The following is a 19,558-nucleotide window of genomic DNA, read 5'->3' on the forward strand; positions in this document are numbered from 1 at the left end:
AAAGAGTGAATATATATGGATATGCTCAGGGCTGTTTAGAGAGAGAGAGGGAGAGAAAGAGTTAAATGGATAGAGGTTGATAAAATCTCTAGAGAGAGAGAATATTTGGAGAGGTGGAGACAGGTAGCTTAGCAGAAGAACCAGAGCATATCAGAGTCAAGAGAATACCACGATCTTTGCTTGGCAACAGATGAGAAGCGCGTTCAGGAAGCTCTTATGAAGAAACATATTTTTTCATGAAAAGAAGAGAACACTGTATAGGCCTGTGATGAAAAGGAAAGAGAAAAGAGAATGACAAGCGGAAGTGAATTGGAGGGACAGAAGGGGAGAGATGGAGAGAGAGAGGGAGAGTTAGAGAGACGGGGAGAGAGAGGGAGGACGGGAGAGAATACTAATATGTGAGTTTAGGCAAGAGTAGACAAAGGGAACATCAGAAAGGTGCACCAAAGCCGTCGTAACTGCGAGATAACCATCAAAGAAACGGATCGGATGGGAGAAGATCAAAGGGTTGGGTGGCGGGCTCCCGCCGAATTTTGACAAAAGGATAATTACGTGATGAAAAGGGGGGCAAAAAGGAAAGATTGATGTAAATTGCCATCTTCTTAAACGCGATGTCCAGATTAAAAGATGAATATTCCTCGCGGGGCAGGACTTTACCCCGGCCCGGGCCGAAAAGCCCGGCCGCCTGATCCAGATCATTGGTAAAAGAGATTCTTTTTTGCATTCATTTATTCCAAAGGAAGAAATGGGGGTAAAAAAGTGAAAGTTAAATGCAGTCACTTTAGTGATTTCATATCTTATGAGGCACTGCTGTCACTCAGCTTAAGGCTGTAGCCATTGTTTCTTTCCGACAGATGCATAATCCCGCGGCCTATGTAGACATCAGACCAATAGGTGAGACGGCGGTATTCAAGCTGCGTTAAGAAAAAAAAGAAATAGGATGGTTACAGGCATAAAGTAATTTTATTCATGCTGTTGCAGTTACCTTTCGTTTCTTTGTTCAGCGATGGTGCATCTACAAATGCCTACCGTTTTGAATGAAGCATGTAAATGACATCAATGTATAAGTTGCCAAAAAGAAAAAAAAATGTGCCAAGGAAACATGAGATAACTTTAACAGAACAATTGCTTTTAAGTGATGCTTATGCTGTGAGATTTGTAACATACAATAGTAATGTAAAACTGTGGTGTGTATTGAGGGGAATAAATAGCTACGTCGATGAACACAAATTAAACTGTAACGGTGCCTAAGGTTTTTAGATATTACAAAATCTCATCCACCATGACACCAAAATGACAATTACAAATCAAGAGGAGAAGAAAAGTCATTAAGGAAATCTGAGGTTTTCCTTTTTCTTAAGTAAAACAAGAAAGTCACCATGGAAGTACGCAGCCTTCTGAATTCAACATGTTCTCTGCCTTGTTGCTTCGAAAGACAAACTTTGCGGGGTACACAGTCATTTTCAATCAACTTAAAAGGGTAGATTGCTGATGTCAATGGGATGTCATATTATTTCAGAAGAAGGTGAAACAATTTTGCCATGTCATTTCAGGAATTAGCATGTAGCAAGGTAAAATATGCATATTTTTTAACCAACTTAAGAAGAGTACATTATAAGCCTCCACATCAACATGATGCGGTGATTTGGCTCAGTGGATAGTGCATCTGCCTCCAGATCCAAAGGACCTAGGTTCGATTCCCACGTCTAACTGAGCAATGTTGTGTGTAATCACTTCCATCCCCTCCGGTAAGAGGCAAAACACTCTGTCCCTCGGAAAGGACATAAAATGGAGGTCCAGTGTATGAGTGAGTCACATGTGAAAGATAATGCTTCATTCATTCATTGCAAAGAGCAGGGTGCATAACCTGTTGAAGTGGTCCCACCTCACATTCGACTGGACCCCATGAAAGACTAGCTAGTGCAGTTGAGTGTGGACAAGCCAGCCATCTTCTCAGATGGAAAAATGAAACAAACAAGCAAACAAACAAACATGATTAAGAAATTAATACTTGAAAACAAGCTGTGAAATTTGAGGATGTTCACTTAACCTATCATTTAAGGTTAACTACCTCACATTATTTGAATATGTAGTATTGGCAAATGAATAGAATGAACAGAAAAAAAATTAAACAAACCATCAATTTACCTAGCAATCAAGCAGATGGAGTCAGTGAGGGACACACATTATCCTTGATGACTGTTAATCCTCAGTTGTGAGAGTGAATCATACAGCATCCCAACACAAGCCGTCTCTGTTGCTCAGTAATCTCTATTTCTCATCCTTTGAACGCCACCTTCAATAGCGCCGCAACTCGCCAAGCGGTTAATCCACCGTCACAATCTTGATGGTGAGAATGGCCACAGAGGCTGGATTTGATGGTCATGTTTGGCTTTTTGTTTTGGGGCTTTTTTGGGGGGATGCGAATGGCTGATGCCATGGCAACGATGGGGATGCCTTCGCCATGGATGCGGTGGAGTGCCACAGGCTAAGCTGGCAGACGCTTCGCCATGGTCATGTCCTTTCCCCCACTTCTTCTATTACTCATCATTTTAATTAAAGAGATTCCCACACATGATAATAATGGTGAGGGGGTTTAAAAAGGAATTCTATATCCCAGGAGCATTGGCTAACTCTTGGATTGTTATGTCATCTGGAGTGTTAAGAAATATACAGAGGTTTTTTAAAACATTTTCCTCCACTATAAAAGGGTCAGTATGTAGTTCATTGCCTTTGATAATGCAACAAGTTTGGTTTAAAACTGTATACTCGGTATGCATGTTTATATTAGTTTGGTAATTACCTCTACTTTTTATTATAGGGCCTACAGTCAGCTATTGTGTACTCAAGATCATTCATAAATTTGGTATATATTGTGTTCTGTGGGGAAAAATAAATTGAACTGAATTGAATAGCAACATTATTTTGTCTGCACTTCACATCAATGCCTTGATTCATCAAACAGTCACTTCATTTTATTATTTATCAGCTTGTAGTTGATAGCTAGCTTTCGTGGTTAAATAAACTCGGCTCTACTCAACACAACTCATTCTCATGTGTAATAATCCACTAAGATCACTTTTTCTCTAAGATTCCCTTTCTTAAAAAGGTGCCAGCTTACGAGCTATTACTTCAAAATTTTATACAACATCAGAAGAAAAGAATACTATCACAGTTTGCTTTACTGAAAGAGAACCAGGCTTGATAAACATTATTTCCTCATCTGTGTACTGCATCTGTGTGCTGGAGATGACTTTGTGTGTGCGTGCATGCATGCTTTTAACATATATATATGTGTGTGTGTGTGTGTGTGTGAGTGTGTTACTTGTTTGTGGAGACCCATGGACCCCCCCCCCCCCTCCCCCCATTGGAAATCAGGTAGCCACGTGGGGATTGTAGTATTATAGGTGCTGTCTTTAGCCTTTGGACTGCTGCGTCCTCGCAATGTTTATCTGCCAAAGGGCGCACAGGGGCCGCAGATTTTATGATTAGAACAGAGGAGAAAAAGAGACCAAAAGTTGGTCTGCGATGTCAGGGAGAAAGCGATATGAAAAGTGTGTGATTGACATTAAGTTCTCCGAAGAAGGGAATGGCACCCACACAATATACAAAAAGTGGTATTAGTGTATATATGTATGTGTGCCTTTGTGTGTGTGTGTTTGTGTGTGTTTGTGCATGTTGATCTCCAATATGACTCACACAAAGAGTTCTGAAATAGATAAGGTATATGAAAATATTGATATGAGTCAGAAAACTTTGTTGGTGTGGTGTCAATGAGTTGAAATTATTGAAGCTTCAGAAAAAAAAGCTTATGAAAGTGTTGGTTGTTATGATTTCAGAAAGGGACGGTTGATGAATGAATGAGTGAATGAATGGCATGACATGCAAAATGAAGTTGTCAAGTGTTTATTTTGGAGCAATTATGGCTTGCTGGGTTTGAGCCTAATTGCTATCAACGGTGGGATTGACACCCTTTATTGCTGCCCCTTACCATTATTATAACTCACATAGGAGTGACTGATAACCAGTACAGATTTTAGTGGTGGTGCAAAAGAAACCACAATGTTTATGAAACATTATTGACAGTCTTTACTGCTATAAGATAACAAAGAAGAGATGCTGTATGATTGATTCTCCAAAATATTATTATTGCATGCATTTTCATTGTGGGTCAAAGGTTTTTCTTTGTTTTTTGTTTTTGTTTTTGTTTTTATTTTTAATTCAGACCTTAGTCTATGAGAAAATTGCAGATGTTTCAAAGTATTTCAGAGCTGGTCAAATACCCTGGTCATTTTTTTTCTTCCATCATCAAACCTTTTGTTTTCCTGAAGACCCTCTGTGTTGTCATTTAGGCTCCATAAGATTTATTTGATGGCAGAATTTTTAAAGACTTCTTAATTACTAATTCTATAAATGATTCTTAAATGGCAACATATCAACAATTTTAAAGTTCCTTTTTTCTCAACTTGACAAATCTTTCAAATATTCCTTCTGATTTTATGCAGATTTGATGAATTTTACCAGTTCTATCAGTAAAATTCAGAACTGTCAATTTAATAATGGCAAGAAAGTAATTTTTGCTGCAAAGTTTCCCAGGGACTTAAAATGTTAAAGGGGCACATAGTGATATTATATAATAGAAAATGGGTAATGAGGTGCTTGCTTTTTAATAGAACAAGACAACAGTTAGCATGTTTTGTAATTGACAAAAAACATTAAGAAAATTTTTTTAGGTATTAATTATGATTGCTTGAGGTCTTGAAAACATCACTCACAAAATAATGTGCAGTGGTGTTCAGATCTTCTTAAATGCTACCAATTTTCCCCTTTTTGAACATTGCACAACTCATGGAGTGAACAATGTTATAATACTATTATTAAAAAGAAATCCTGCACAATTGGTTGTATAATTTTGAGGTTAAATACATGTAAGTAGACAAATGATTACGTAAACATATGTACACTGCTGTTATTGTCTTTGAAGTCACTTCATGTTTTGTTTTTTGTTTTTTACATGACTTTGTTGCCATGATTTTGAAGGATAATTGGAATTGCAGCAAAAATTTGCTGGTATGCTTGGGTGTTTCTACTTAAATACAGCAGAGAATGAAGCAGGTGGAGTGCTTTCATAAAGAGAAATTGATGCACTATCTGTAAAATGAAGTTATCCATCAATGCATGCTAAACAAAATAGAGAAAGTTCTATAAACATTAGTATCATTACACGACGTGACACAGAAATGCAAGATCTTTGTTGTTTATCAAAGCATGGGAATGTCCCTCCCCCCTCCCCGGCGATATATGGAGCCGTTGAACACGCTTTGAAAAGAACCCTGATATAACTGTTCTCCGCTTGTATTGGTATCATTATAATTGCATGAGATACCCGGAGAGATGGATGTGTATAGACATGGAGGTGGACGTTAGTTGTATCGTCGTAAAAGAAAAAGGGAGACTCGTCGAAGTTAAGACAAGATGGAGAGGGGAGACGAGAATGGCGATGCTAGTCGAAGGATGCCACATGCTTTGTGACCTCTGTGTGCTGAAAATACCCTGATGGAGAAAGCGACAACGATGGAAGCAAAGCGACGTCGTCGAGTTACTAAACACCGAGACACAGAAGAGAAACGTAACAAGGTCTCGGGACTTGTGAGAGAAACGTAACAAGGTCTCGGGACTTGTGAGAGAAACATTTCTTTGATTGATGAAAAATCAGAGTTTCTGTTATACACCCCCCCCCCCCCAAAAAAAAAAAAAAAAAAAAGATAGGAGAAGATACAGAAATATATACTTCTTAACAGAGTTATTATCAAGGAAGAGAAAGGCCGGAAGAAGGATGGTGGAGGGCAGGAAAGAAGGGACGAGATGACACCAACGGAAGAGGGCAGGTTGATGAGATGTTGGAGAGAATATCGTTAAAGAGGAGGAATTCCCTTCCATCAACAAGTCTGGCTTTAACTCCGGCAGAAAAAAAAAAGGAAAGAAAAAAAAAAAAACCTCTTAGGGAGGCCGAACAATAAATGTAGGGATCTTTCATCCAGATGGGTGATGATTCATTCGGTGCAGGCGGGAGGAAAAGAAGGACAATGCCGGGGCATTGCCAAAATACACTCTCAACTCATTTTACCAGTGATGAAATGCTTCCAGTATGGTATACATTTGGCAGCAGAGGGAGGGGAGAGAGAGAAAGAAAGGAGGAGACAGAGGAAGAGAGAGATGGGGAGATGGGAAGGAGGGAGAGGACGATATAGGAGGAGAAATAGAGAAGAGAGAGAGAGGGATAGAAAGAGGGAGGCATTTTGGTGATGATTTCCCCCTAAGCCCTGCGCGTGCCTCCACTTTTCGTTGCCTGGAGTCTCAATATCTATCATACACAATCACTTTGTGTGGCGTGCGATTGCGAAGGAAAGAGAGAATTAAAACAGAAGCAACAACAACAAAAAAAAAATCCATGTCGCGGGGGTTGGAGGCAAGAGTTTTCCTTCAATTTTGTATTCAACAAGATTAGTGACTTAATAAGAATTTGGGCTTGGGCTTCATTCAACACAGGGTCAATTACATGGTGCCGATATGCCAAAGTGTACATAAATTCATCGTCAGTTTAGTCGGGGAAAGAGACACTAGGTTTTGTTTGGTTGATTGGGGTTGAGACGGGGATAGGGATGGTAAAACAGAGGGAAGAGATTTTTTTTTTTTTTTTTTGGGGGGGGGAATGAGAAGACGGGAGTAAAAGAGATGAATTTGATGAAAAGATAAAGTAATGCTGAATGGGATTTGAGGTTGGAAGAAACCAGGAAGAGAAAAATGTATGTGGTAGTTACTGGTGTATCAGATGTGAGAAAAAGAAATTGACAAGCGTAAAAGTAAAATAGTTTTAAGAAGCATGCAAACCATTAAAGTATGAAGGAATAACTATATATAATGTAATACTTCAAGGTAAGAGAAATTGAAAAGAATGGAGAGAGAGGGGAGAGAGAAAAACAGTATGAGATAATGAAACAGAAACAGATGAAAAGGTGATAATGCATGAAAGTTTGTGTGTTCCTTTTGCAAACCTGAAAATTAAATTCCATTCATAAGCTAGTTTATTGTAGAGGTAGGTAATGCAGACCTTTCTTCAGAATGATAAAACTGGAAACTTCTTTATGATTGAGGGGGAAAGAATACTAGCTTTCCAGTGAACTTATTCAAACTCTGAAAAAATGCCAACTGTTATTCTCGGTACAAAGAGGGAGCCTGTTTTTGAGTGACATGAGGTTAGATGTTAATTTCTTTTCTAGAAATTCTGAGATGTATTACCATGAAATCTCATACACTATGTTAGGAAACATTCATCAGCCATGCAAAAGAAAAAAAAAAAGTGGTTGACAGAGAAAGACCACTGAAGCATTCAGTGCACAAAAAAAAAATGCTTGATGGTATATCTGAATTAAAGGAGCTGAAGAATTGCTATAATGAATGAAGTATTGTTATTTCCTCAGAAAGCCCTCAGATTTTTTGCTTACCTTTCTTCACCAGAGAACTATTACTCAGAGAATTACCACTGAGCACTACAAGATATTTCTTTCATTATGTCAGTAATAATGACACATTATTCTATCCTGAAACTATGTCAAATGGAAAGCATTTTACAGTATCATTTTGTACCAAATCCATAATAACTGTCATATGTGCCACAGTTATGTATGTCATGACATCCAGTGTTCCATCACATTCCATGTGATCTATCACATCACATCACACCACACCTCGCCACACTGTACTGCACTACACTGTACCACACCACACTGCATCCTATCATATCACACCCTTCACAACACATCACACCATATTACACTGCCCCAGATTACACTACACCACACCTCACCACAACCAACCACACCACACCTGATACAACACACCATGCCACATACGGTGTACTTGTACATTACTCCGCACATTAGACCACTCCGTACTACATAATGGCACATCACATCCCTTATATCGGTCAAGAGCAGGGGTATGTGTTCAATGTGTTCAGTTCAATCTTCCACTCTTCCAGCCCTGTTACTGCTAAAACTTCTATCACTATGGATATCCATGATTTCTTCCACTTTAATAATCACCACATACCAGTCCACCGATGCCATCAGTTAATTTTTATCATGTAGCAGCACAATTTCTGCAAGTGGCACACATATGCACACAAAAAATTAACACGCACACACCAGTAAAAAAGAAAAATGTATAAATAATGTGTGTAAAAGAAATCAGTTGCACCAAGGTTGTTTGCAATATCACTGCAAGAGTAATTTCATTTAACAATATTGTAGATAGCTGTTCAACCATCGCATTAAGCCAGTTTTGAAATGTTACAGTACAGGTAATCACTGCTCCTAGTGTTCAGAGTCATTTTATCACTTTTACAAGTCTCTGCATGTGTACAATACGACCACAGCTACTGCTACCTTTACATAAAGAAATCTAGAAAATATTTCCACACCACTGTTATTTTGGTTTCTTTTGCTATAAAATGTAAAAAAACAAAACTCTTTGTAGCTGAAAACACCTCTACTGCAGCACTTAATGAGGATGTATTATGTCAGAGCTTGACATTTAGTGGAGGCCTGATGACCCAGGGCCACTAAAAATTGATGTTGGGCCACTCATAAACTTCTGAAAGGGCTATCCTTTGGTGGTCCAACTGGGCACTGAAGAGTCATTATGGATTGATTATGTTTCCTATTATTTCAGGCCACCAAAATTTCAGATTGAAAGATTTTAATGGCCTGAATAGGGCTATCAGAGAAAAAGTTAGTGTCAATCCCTGGCTATGTATAGCCACAACATGGCCACCAATACTTTGTCTGGTCATAAAGGTTAAATCACATCTGTGCTACGAAACCTCGTCAAATTCCCTTCAGCAGTTTCGCTCAACAGTAGCCTTGACTCTGTGTGACAGAGCAGGGTCACACCTCAATCTAAAAAGCATTTAGTGAATACTGTATAGCCCTAAAGTATGTGTTGATAAATTTGATGTTATAAACTTTGTACCTGCTTTATATTTTACATTGTATTTAAAGGTGCTGGCTTAACACATTTCCCACTGATGAAGGGCATATTTTATGAATGGCTGATATCACCATCATCAGCATCCCCATCCACCCAATATGACACTGTCTGTCCTGTAGACTCAAGACTCGCATCCCATGATGTAATCCTCATCTTTAGCGGATGTCCCATGAATAGCAAATAGGGCACCGAAATGATTAACCCCCGATCGATCGCTTCTCGAAGACTTCTGAGCAACGGCAACCACTGGGTGAGAATGCCCTTCTGCTCATTTGGGGCCACCCGATTGTTTTCGCAGCTGCCTTTGAATACAAGTAGTGTCTTGATACAGTCTGTATGAAATGAGATTATGGAATCCGTGATGGAATGCATGCTTAGTTTGTTAAATCAAAATGCTACGTCCGCTTATTTATCAATTCATTTGGCAGCCCTGTTCAAATGTCACTGTATATACGGTTTTCTCCTTTCGTATACAGCTTAAAGCTCTAGCTTTAGGGGTCTATTTGAGTGTTTAGTCATCATCAACAGTTCATCTGTCTATAGTTCTTCTTTTTGTTGTTAATAAGTGAGATATGAGTCTCCTTTTATGCATGTAAATATGCTTATAAAATGGACTGTATCACAGTCCGCACAATATGGGATGGTATGCTGTCTTGTGAGTCCTTGTAGACATTCAAATATAAAGACGGTTGTGTCATAATTGTGTCTGTAGGCTCAAACATGCAGGATGTTATATATAAGCTTTGTGATGGGTTGAAAAATAAAGTGTCTACCAGTTTGATAATAATTATACATGTATATAATACATTACAAGTATTTTGTTCACTCTGATGGACACAATGACTAAAGATATAATGAATTAATGAATTACCCCATTATAGGAATGGTATAGTATTGGTGGAGATGACGATTGAGCTTTTAATTTTTTTTGTTGAGATACCAAGAAACCACTTATGAAATAGTACAAAACATACCATTCTAAGAGAAATTCAAAGTTTATTTGATGAAAATTGGTTTCAGAATTGCCGAGATATTAAAAAAAAGTAAAATAAAGTAATCATAATGAAAGGTGGGTCCCACCTTCTATTAGAATTGCTTTGTTTTAGATATCTCAGCCATTTCAAAACCAATTTTCATCAAATAAATGTTGAATTCCTCGTGAAATCACATGCACTTTCATATTTGATAAGAGGTTTCTCATTATCCCACCAGAAAATATTAGAAACCTGAAGTTCAGTCTCAACCAAAACTATACAATCCCTTTAAGACCAGAGGTACAACGTATTCCTCAAGTTGCTGCAGTGAAAAGTTAAGAGACCAAAAAGCAAGGCAAGAAGACCAAGGAAATCAATCCCTAATCTCTTGAATCAACAAGAGTTTGCCCAGATTCTCTTTGTCTTACCTTCAGGCCCTGTCTGGGCTCTCTAAGAACCTTCCAGGCATGCCATAGCTTAATCTCTTTATCCTCTTCTTTTTCTTCCCCCCTCCAACCTTCTCTTCAACCCCCCCCCCCCCCCCCCCCCTCCACAGCTCCACCTTACCCTCCAGCTTTTTGTTCCATCATTTGCTGGTTTTCCCCTTGCTGGCCGGGGCACGTTGGGGGCCCTCCAGTCAGGAAAATTAACAAGACAAAGGTGAGTGTAGAATTACAGGACCTGGGCTAAATTTCTCATCACCATCTCAATTACGGGGTAAGAAGATCGCCAAGAGTCATTGACAAAATTGGCCAGATGATGTCATCATTGGTTTGCATTTTTTTCTTGTTCTTCTCCTTTTTTTTCCCTCCTCCACTGATGAGTGTTTGCAGTCAGCAAACCCCAGTCATCCCGATGAATGTTGACATTAGAATGATTTAAACGCTATTCCCCTTTCTTTGTCTTCCTAGGTGACATGGGAGAATGATTTGATTTATTCCCCTACCTCCTCCCCTCCTCCCCACCCCCCCCCCACATCACATTGTCACTCGAGTGACAGGTCTGTAAGTCTGATGAGACTTAACACACACACACACACACACACACACACACACACACACACAAATGCAGACAATTCTCTTTACCAGTGATTTTGGCTGATTTGTTAACTTGAATTCGAAATATGAATTTGAACATACAGTATGTTCTTATGAAAGTGTTCCCTTAAAACAGACTCATGCACAGGCAAGGTGCTGCATGTCAAAGGGATGGTTTCACTGTAATGCACTTGACTTTCCAGATGTAAAGCTGTGGATACCTGTCAATAGGTATTGATTAAAGGACAAGTTCACCTTCATAAACATAATGATTGAGAGAATGCAGCAATATTAGTAGAACACATCAGTGAAAGTTTGAGGAAAATTGGACAGTCGATGCAAAAGTTATGAATTTTTAAAATGTTTGTGTTGGAACCGCTGGATGAGGAGACTACTAAGGCTCGTGATGTCATATGAGTACAACAGCGTAAAGAAAATGTAAAGAAAATTCAACATATTTTCGCTTTTTTCGCACAATAAAAGAGCACTTGACTTGCCTCTTTCTAAAGGCAATGGGAATAATATTACCCATAACATATGTCAGTAACGAGGCAAGGGAATGTGTACTTTTTTCAAAAGATGAAATTTTGTGAAATTCTCTGTATATTTTCCTTATATTGTTGTACGCATGTGACATCATACAGTGCAGTAGTCTTCTCATCCAGCAGTGACTGCACAAAAACTTCACAAAAATTCATAACTTTTGAACGGGTTGTCCGATTTTCCTCAAACTTTCAATGATGTGTTCTACTAATATTGCTACATTCTCTCAATCCTTATGTTAATGAAGGTGAACTTGTCCTTTAAGGTGTTGTACTATCAGTAGTGATTGAATTCTTCTGTGTTTACATCTTGAAGGAAAAAGTCTCCGGTGGCAACCTCCCCTCAAATTTTTCTCACTATTTTGTCTCCAAGAGGTATTTGTGATCAGTAATGATCTTACCCAGACAGAGTTGCAGCTAACGTAGCTGGGAAAAGTGCAAATGAAAGAAATTGGTTGCACAGTATCAGAATTGAAATGTATGATGATGAAGGCAGTACGTCTTGGCTACCTAGTGTCCAAATTTTAAAGTCTCAAATTGTCTTGCTCCATTTGAAACCTTCCTGCTTTTTTTCCTCTTCTGAGCCATGTGCATTTGGTGTTTGAAATGAATAATCTGAATGAATGTCTTCCAATTCTGACTCTAACTCTAAAGGCATTCTTTTCATAATTGTAATTTTGTAGTGGTCAGAAACCTTAGGCTGTTCAGTGCCGCTAGGTTGTACATTGATTGGGGCAAATCGTACATAATTTGTAAAGCTTGGAGTAAAAAACGTGTGAATATTGAAGTCTTATAGAAATTATATTTGTTAACTCGATCAGGGTTTCACAATGGCGAGTCATACATATTGTCAGATACATGTGACAAAAACATTTTTGAATTTAAGGTATTCATGACATTGCATGCAGTTAAAGGAAAAATAATGTATTTGATGTCTTATTTCTCTTAAATGCATAATCCTCCTCGTATGGATAAAAAAGATCTGGTGAATCAAATGTCTGTCTAGTCAGTATTAGCATAAATACAAACAAATTCAAGCTTAAAAGAAGCCTTTCTCTCTTTAAAACCCCCTTTTAGTAGTCTGGACATTTGGTCTCTTAGTTTTAGCCAGTTTGTAATGAGATTGACTGTCGTACATTAAATGCAATGGAAGTTCCAGACAGTAATATTAAAAGCACCAAAGAAAGTGATGATGAGATCATTTCTAATCATTCATGTCTCATTTTTCTGTCAAATAAATAAATTTGATGACCTTCATAACAACTGCCAGGAGAGTGATCTCTAGACGGCAAGTGGAATTTATGTGATTTTTTTTTTTTAGTCTTTTTTGGGTTTTGCTGGCCGGTTTTCTCATCAAGTGCGATGACCCTTTCGGAGCCGTACTTTGCAATCAGTGGCGGGATTAAATCATTGGCAAACGGAATGGGTACAGACAGGCGTTCGCATCTCAAATCAAGATACAACCTGATTGATAGAGATGGAGACGGAGTGAAAGGGATTGTGGCACATTCCCCTTTCCCCTTCGCCGGCCTCAGATTTCGCCATGTTCGGAACATGCCCCAATCGTTGGCCTTGGACGACGCCTTTTGCTGTTCAGTGATTCTGGTCTAAAGCCAATTAACCCCTCCCCCCTCATGTCTGCCATCTGAATATCCCATTGCTCTTGCACACGGTAGTCTTCTTTTCTGGTTTTTATGGGGTTAAAGCATTTGGGCAATTGGGGCATTCCTCCCATTAGTGCTACGTGACCAGAAATGGGATTGTGGCAATCTCGGGAATGGGTCCAGAATCCACTGAATTGTGACCAGAGTCATCTTTAAATGTGATAAATGATTAAAAAAAGTACAGCATGAGATTAAAGAATTCACCTAACACACTGAAATTTAATGGACAATTTGTACTCTCACAATTTTCTGCTGAACAAATTCAACATGCCAACATAAAATATGTATTATATTGATACCACTTTATTTATCCATCTTTAGGTAAGAAAGAAATATCCTGTGATACTTTCAGTAGATAGATGTGTCAAGTGCAAATACCATGCAATGATTTCCATATTCTAAAAAAGAGAAATTTGAAACAGATTGCAAGCCATAAATTTTGCTGTCTCACTCTGGACAGACCACTTAAGCCCTCACAGCTTGATCATTCCCATACAATTTTTTTTTTACCCCAAATTCCCTACTTTTCTCCTGTCTGACACATAAATCACAACACTTTCATGCTAAAACAAGACATGCAAAAATGTCTTCTGCACATTCCTTGATTTCTATGATGATCATAGTCTGTGACGGTGGAACATGAAAGCCGCATTCACAAGTACAAAATAGCAGGATAACAATCATGATACATAGCTCGAGATTTTTTGCAAGTGTTCACACGGACAGAAATGGCAGGATGACATCATGATCCAAATCTCGATATTTTTTGCAGGCGTTCACACGGACAGAAATATCCCACTAATTTGTTCACACAGTGCCCTTCTCTTTGCCAATTGTTTTTGCTTGTGACAGTGGGGTGGTGTGCATGCTGTTGTGATATGTGCTTTGAATGATGGGATGTAAAATCTTGAGATTAGTTGCTCCAGCGTTCACATGGTCACCAAGGGACAAATTGTCGAGATAATTCTGAAATAAGCGCAAGATTTCTTGGGATGATGCTGATCGCGATCAGTGGGATTTTTGTGTCCTCATGGACAAAAATCTCGAGATTTTGATCATGATGCAAATCTCAGGATTTGTATCCCACTTTATGTATGTGTGAATTCCACTATTGGCCTGGAGAAATTATGCATTTCTTAGGTAGATGTGAAATCATTTTTTCTTTCTGTGTGTGTGTGTGTGTGTGTGTGTGCGTGTGTGTGTATTACAGCATGCAGTCAGAATGTATTGCCATAGGAAATTGGGAAAAAATGTTATTGAGGCATTCAAGTTCATCTTCATATTTTTGGAATGTTGTGTGATCTTAAAGATAAAGTTTGTCTCTCTCTCTCTCTCTCTATGCATATATATCATATGTCCCCCCCCCCAAAAAAAAAATACAATGGGACCCTCTGAAATGATAACTTTAAAAATGGGGAATCAATCCAAATAAAATTTCACAATATGAAACTATAACATATTACCCACATGTTACAGAAAATTCCATCCAGTTTGCTTCAGTGGTCAAAGAGAAATGAGGATCTTTGTAGAGCATGCCAGGAATCCCTTCCCTCCGAGTTCTGTCCATTGTGTTCACACATTATGAGTGCTAAACTTGGAAGACCCATGACGTACTTTGCAATGACCCACATTTTTCTGTGATCACTTAACCAAATTGAATGGGGTTTTCTGCAAAATATAGGTAAGATGTTATATTTTTAGACTCTGAAATAGTGTTCAGACAGTTTAATCTTATTGAAAGTCATCAATGTGAAAATCTGATTGTATTTTTTTTTTTTGGGGGGGGGGAGAATTACTGTCTATATATTTTATGTTGGAAAAGCTAAAGGGCTTTAGACTTGTGTGTGCAAAAAAAGAAAAAAGAATAAATCTCCTGAAATGTCAAATAGTAGGATGCCCAAGAGTGTTTAAATTTTTGCATAATCTCATGTATCAAGAATTTAGGCTCTCTCCAAAGTATCTTGAAGCTCCAGGTTTTGATTCACATGTTTGAAAAAGAGTGCCCCGTGACTTACTTTCACAGGAAAATATATTTTTGTAAAACAGAAAAAGTTAGGAAAAAACCATTAGAATTGACAATAACAGTTTTGACCAAAGTCATTGAGTAATGCTGCTAATAATTGGTGTCAGTGAAAATGGATCAGGCTTGCATCGTCCATTTTCTATCCAATCAGAATGCAGAGATTCCCTGCCCATTCCTATAAACGATGATGACTAATAAAGGAAGGATGTCGCAACATTTGATTTATCAACATGTTTTATTAGTCACGTTCACGAAATGACTACGAGATGCTCGCAAAAGGGAATTATAGTGAAGAAATTTCATATCATTTCCATCTCATTTTGTCCATTGCTAAAAGATGATGGAATTTGACAGAGGCTACTGCGACACAATGCAAGGTGTAAATGAAATATGGCAGAACAGCGAAATGCTTGTGAAAAACGGTAATGCAAGAACAACGGCAACGAAAGCCACGACCTGTTGGAGCACAAAATCCAGGGTCCTGGTTGTGACTCACTGTGCATCATTCCAACATTGTTATATTATCAAAATAATGAATATGAGTATTAGCTGTCTGAGCTGATCCCAGAGAACAATTGCCATTAATTCCGTTAATGCAGGGTGTCCTTGACTCACGACAGAATTGATCTAATTACAGTAATAGACATGTCTAGCTTTTCTGGCTATTTCTTTTTTATCTCTGGAGTATCTCACCACTATCGGTGTCTGTAAACATTTCTATCGTATCTTTAAAAACAACAACAAGAAGTGGTCACGGATGATGTCACTATGAAGTTCAAAGCCTCAATGTAAATATGTATGTGTTGGGATAGATAGTGCATCCATGCATGACTTCATACATGTCTGTCCATGTGGACAAAGCATGATGCAGATGAAAGAGTTCAAGCTGCAAGAATATCAGCTATGGTCAGCTAATGTTGGCTAGTCCTATGTACTTTGGTTGACAGAGGTCAAGTTCAAGGTCACTTACATTAAAGTGATAATATAACATTCTCAGTTGAGATCAAGAAAGTTCTTAATTTTGAAAAAAAAAAGAAAAAGAAAAAAAGATGATCCTATGGACTCTACATCATATTGGTTCTAAAGTTTTAATGTGATGTAATATGTATGCGTCGACAACGTATACCGCTTTATTCACAACTTGTACTGCTTTATTGACAACTTGTAATGCATTTCTGAGATTGCCCTGTAGAATTTTTTTTCCCTTTTCACACTGTGATCATTTCAGTTTCATAGTATATTAATCAGCTACTCAATTCTGATGAGAAATTTTGTAGCAATTCCTACAAAGTTGTAAAGAAGTATCATTATGCTAAGCCCATTTAAAAGTGGTTCAAGTGATATCAAGGATGATGTGCATGTCATTATTTTACTCTGTTGTATACAAAAGGAACATTGATGGTGTTGTATTCAGTGTGTATGATAAGCAATGATGGCTGAGATCAGCAACTTCTTGCAAGATAATTTGACAGTAGTTTCCTAGCAGTGAGTGACTGCTTTGAAAAATGAAATCATCCTGGGCTGGTCAGTCCATTTTCATAGGAGAGTGTATTATGTTGCCAGACTCTTATATTTTGTTGCTCTGAATATCCTCCTCAGAGGATGAAGTTTTGGCCAAAAATAACTCTAGTTATTTACAAAGTTCTGAAAATTATGAACTTTGCTATTTACTGTATATGAATTATTCACTCCAATTTTTGGAAAATATACTTCAAGTTAATCCCTCTACAAAAAAGTCTTTTAGTACGGTGCAAAATTGTATTATAATTCTGGACACGATTTCCGTAATAGAATAATCAATGTCTTTCACATCTTATTCACTCAGAATTATTATTCATACCCATGATTCTCCATATACATTTTTACTGAGTGGATGACAAAGAGAAAAATGGCAAAAAGCTCACATTTTGTATTGTATGATAAAAGGTCTAACATGAACATTTCAAACAATTTATGGGATAAAAATCTTGTGATAAGTTGATGTCTTGTTTTAAATCTGACGTGAAATGTGAATTTATCAGCATTTCTACATTTTTCTGTAGCATTTTGGCAATTTTTAGCCCATACAACGTTCAGTGAGACAGGTCTGCAAAGTCCCATGCATATACAATGTCTTCATTACCCAGATATTTACGCGTCTGGAATAATAATGGTGTCGAGTGATGCCATTTCTGTATATATGCCAGAGTATCTCCTGCTGTTATTGACCGCTCTGATGTGAATGACCACAGCACAATCGCTTGGCAACAGTGTTCTTATATAAGCCTAACGATTCAATAGACGAATATACTCTGCATGACAAGAATACAAGGCAGACCAACCAACCCATCTAGGTCTTAATGGTTATCTTTCCTCTTCCTCCATCCCTCCCACTGTGATGTGTATCAATACCCTGGGCTTAATTGCAGCTATGACTAATCCCATCCTAATGAGAAATCTGTTATTAATTCATACCCATTCCGCTGCCGCACTGCCCCCACCGTGTAGGGACGATTGGCATCGCCTAATGGGAGAGGATGGGAAAGAGAGAAACATACATGTAAGATAGAGAGAGAGGTAGATAGGGAGATAGAGAGATAGAGAAATGAATGAGGTATATATAAAAGCAAAACATAGAGTGGAAGAGGAATGGAAATGTTATTAGCTGAGAAACCGAGAGGGTGTAAACTCCTGAGCTTTGGCATGAAGTCAATGCCCTTCTGGATCTATACCCATTAAAGGAAACACACATACCTGTACACACACACACACACACACACACACATACACACACACAAGCATACATACACACATTTAACACAGCACATTCCCCCACATGTATATTTCCTCTTGTTTTTGTTATTGTTTTTTTCTTGATCATTCTCACTTAAAAGTGCAGGATTTTCTGATAGATGTTTAACAAGGGAGGTTTCATTATAAGAGTCAGCGCTTATATATGGAGCCGAAGGATGGTTGATTATTTATACCATTCACAGGGTGAATGGCCCTTTCAGTTAAGAACTGATTTTCTTGGGGTCCATGTATAACAAATCTCAACAATGGTGTCAAAAATGAAATAACAAATACAAATTACATGCAAATTGGGTTACATTAACGATACAAAATAAAGTGCCAATGAAATAAAATGGAATTTCTTTTAGCATGGAGTTGTTAAGTATAGAATCAGTCTTGAACATAAAATTATTATTGAATTAAAGACAGAGAGAGAAAGAGAAAATGTGATTTACTGCAAAACCACAGAAAGTATCCTTGATTGTCTAAATTACAAAGACATTGTATACAGGTAGTCAGCCATTCAATGGGTTGCACTAATTGGATGCTATATGTGTCAGAGTATACTGGTTGGAACAAATTTTGTTTGATAATGTTCATTTTAAAAAGTACAGATCTTATTAAATCAGCAGACTGTAAGCCATATATTATATTGTTTTGTCATCTATATAGGACGTTTTAGCGGCGCATTAAAAACGTGTGTTGTTGTCCACTCAATTTTTACCATTTAATATGAGAGCATATTGAACGAAACGCATAGGCCAACGTGTTGATTCCCCATAGGCTACCGTTGTACTGTTCAATAATACACCGTATTTTGTCTCGTCTATTGCGTGAGCGCTTGCTACTGGTGCACTAAATTTTGTTACAATTCACAAGCGCGCAAACATTTTTTCTAGTTGCTTGCTTCATACGCAGTTTTAGGGGCTTCCCCTTTTCAGCGCTGGGATGGGACTGCTGAGTAAACTTCAAAGACAAGTAGAAGTAGGCCTATGGTATTTTTGTGCAGATTATGCTTTCTCTACATGATTGTAAATGATAATAATTATAATGGATGGCATTAATTCATGGAATACTGGGGAGTATTGCACTCGTTAGGGCCAATATTCCCTGGTATCCCATTCGTAGCCGTCCAATATAACATAATCATTGAGCTGTATTGCACCTGAATATAGAATGATGTAGGCGGTATCTTCATGATGGATTTTTCATCACTATTCATACCTTTGAAGGGAGGGGTATGTTTTGTGACATCTTCGTTGATTCCTCACGTTTATAGTGTTGAGTAATACACAAATAATCTCTTACGTACTCATCCCTGGTTACAAGGTTTCCCATTTTGAGTGTGACTTCATACTTGGCTGACCAGAATTTCTTGTGCATACAAACATCCAGATAGGTTCAAATTTATATGGTGAAATAGTTGGTGCTGAACTCAGTCAAAAAATGTGGACTATTTAAAGGACACATGTAGCTGAAGTCATTGGTATCTTAG

At 38.0% G+C, this 19,558-nt stretch overlaps 1 long non-coding RNA gene across 3 annotated transcripts in view; it reads left to right on the plus strand.

Annotated features, from left to right (window-relative positions):
- LOC140238029 (uncharacterized) overlaps window positions 1-19,558 on the plus strand; it is a 93,794-nt gene that overhangs the window by 27,239 nt on the left and 46,997 nt on the right. For all 3 annotated transcript variants that reach the window (XR_011901877.1, XR_011901879.1, XR_011901878.1), the window contains exon 4: window positions 10,582-10,685. This is a non-coding gene — a long non-coding RNA (uncharacterized lncRNA). The remainder of the gene's footprint in view (window positions 1-10,581; window positions 10,686-19,558) is intronic.

This window comes from Diadema setosum, chromosome 14, assembly GCF_964275005.1.
Source record: "Diadema setosum chromosome 14, eeDiaSeto1, whole genome shotgun sequence".
NCBI classification, from domain to species: domain Eukaryota; kingdom Metazoa; phylum Echinodermata; class Echinoidea; order Diadematoida; family Diadematidae; genus Diadema; species Diadema setosum.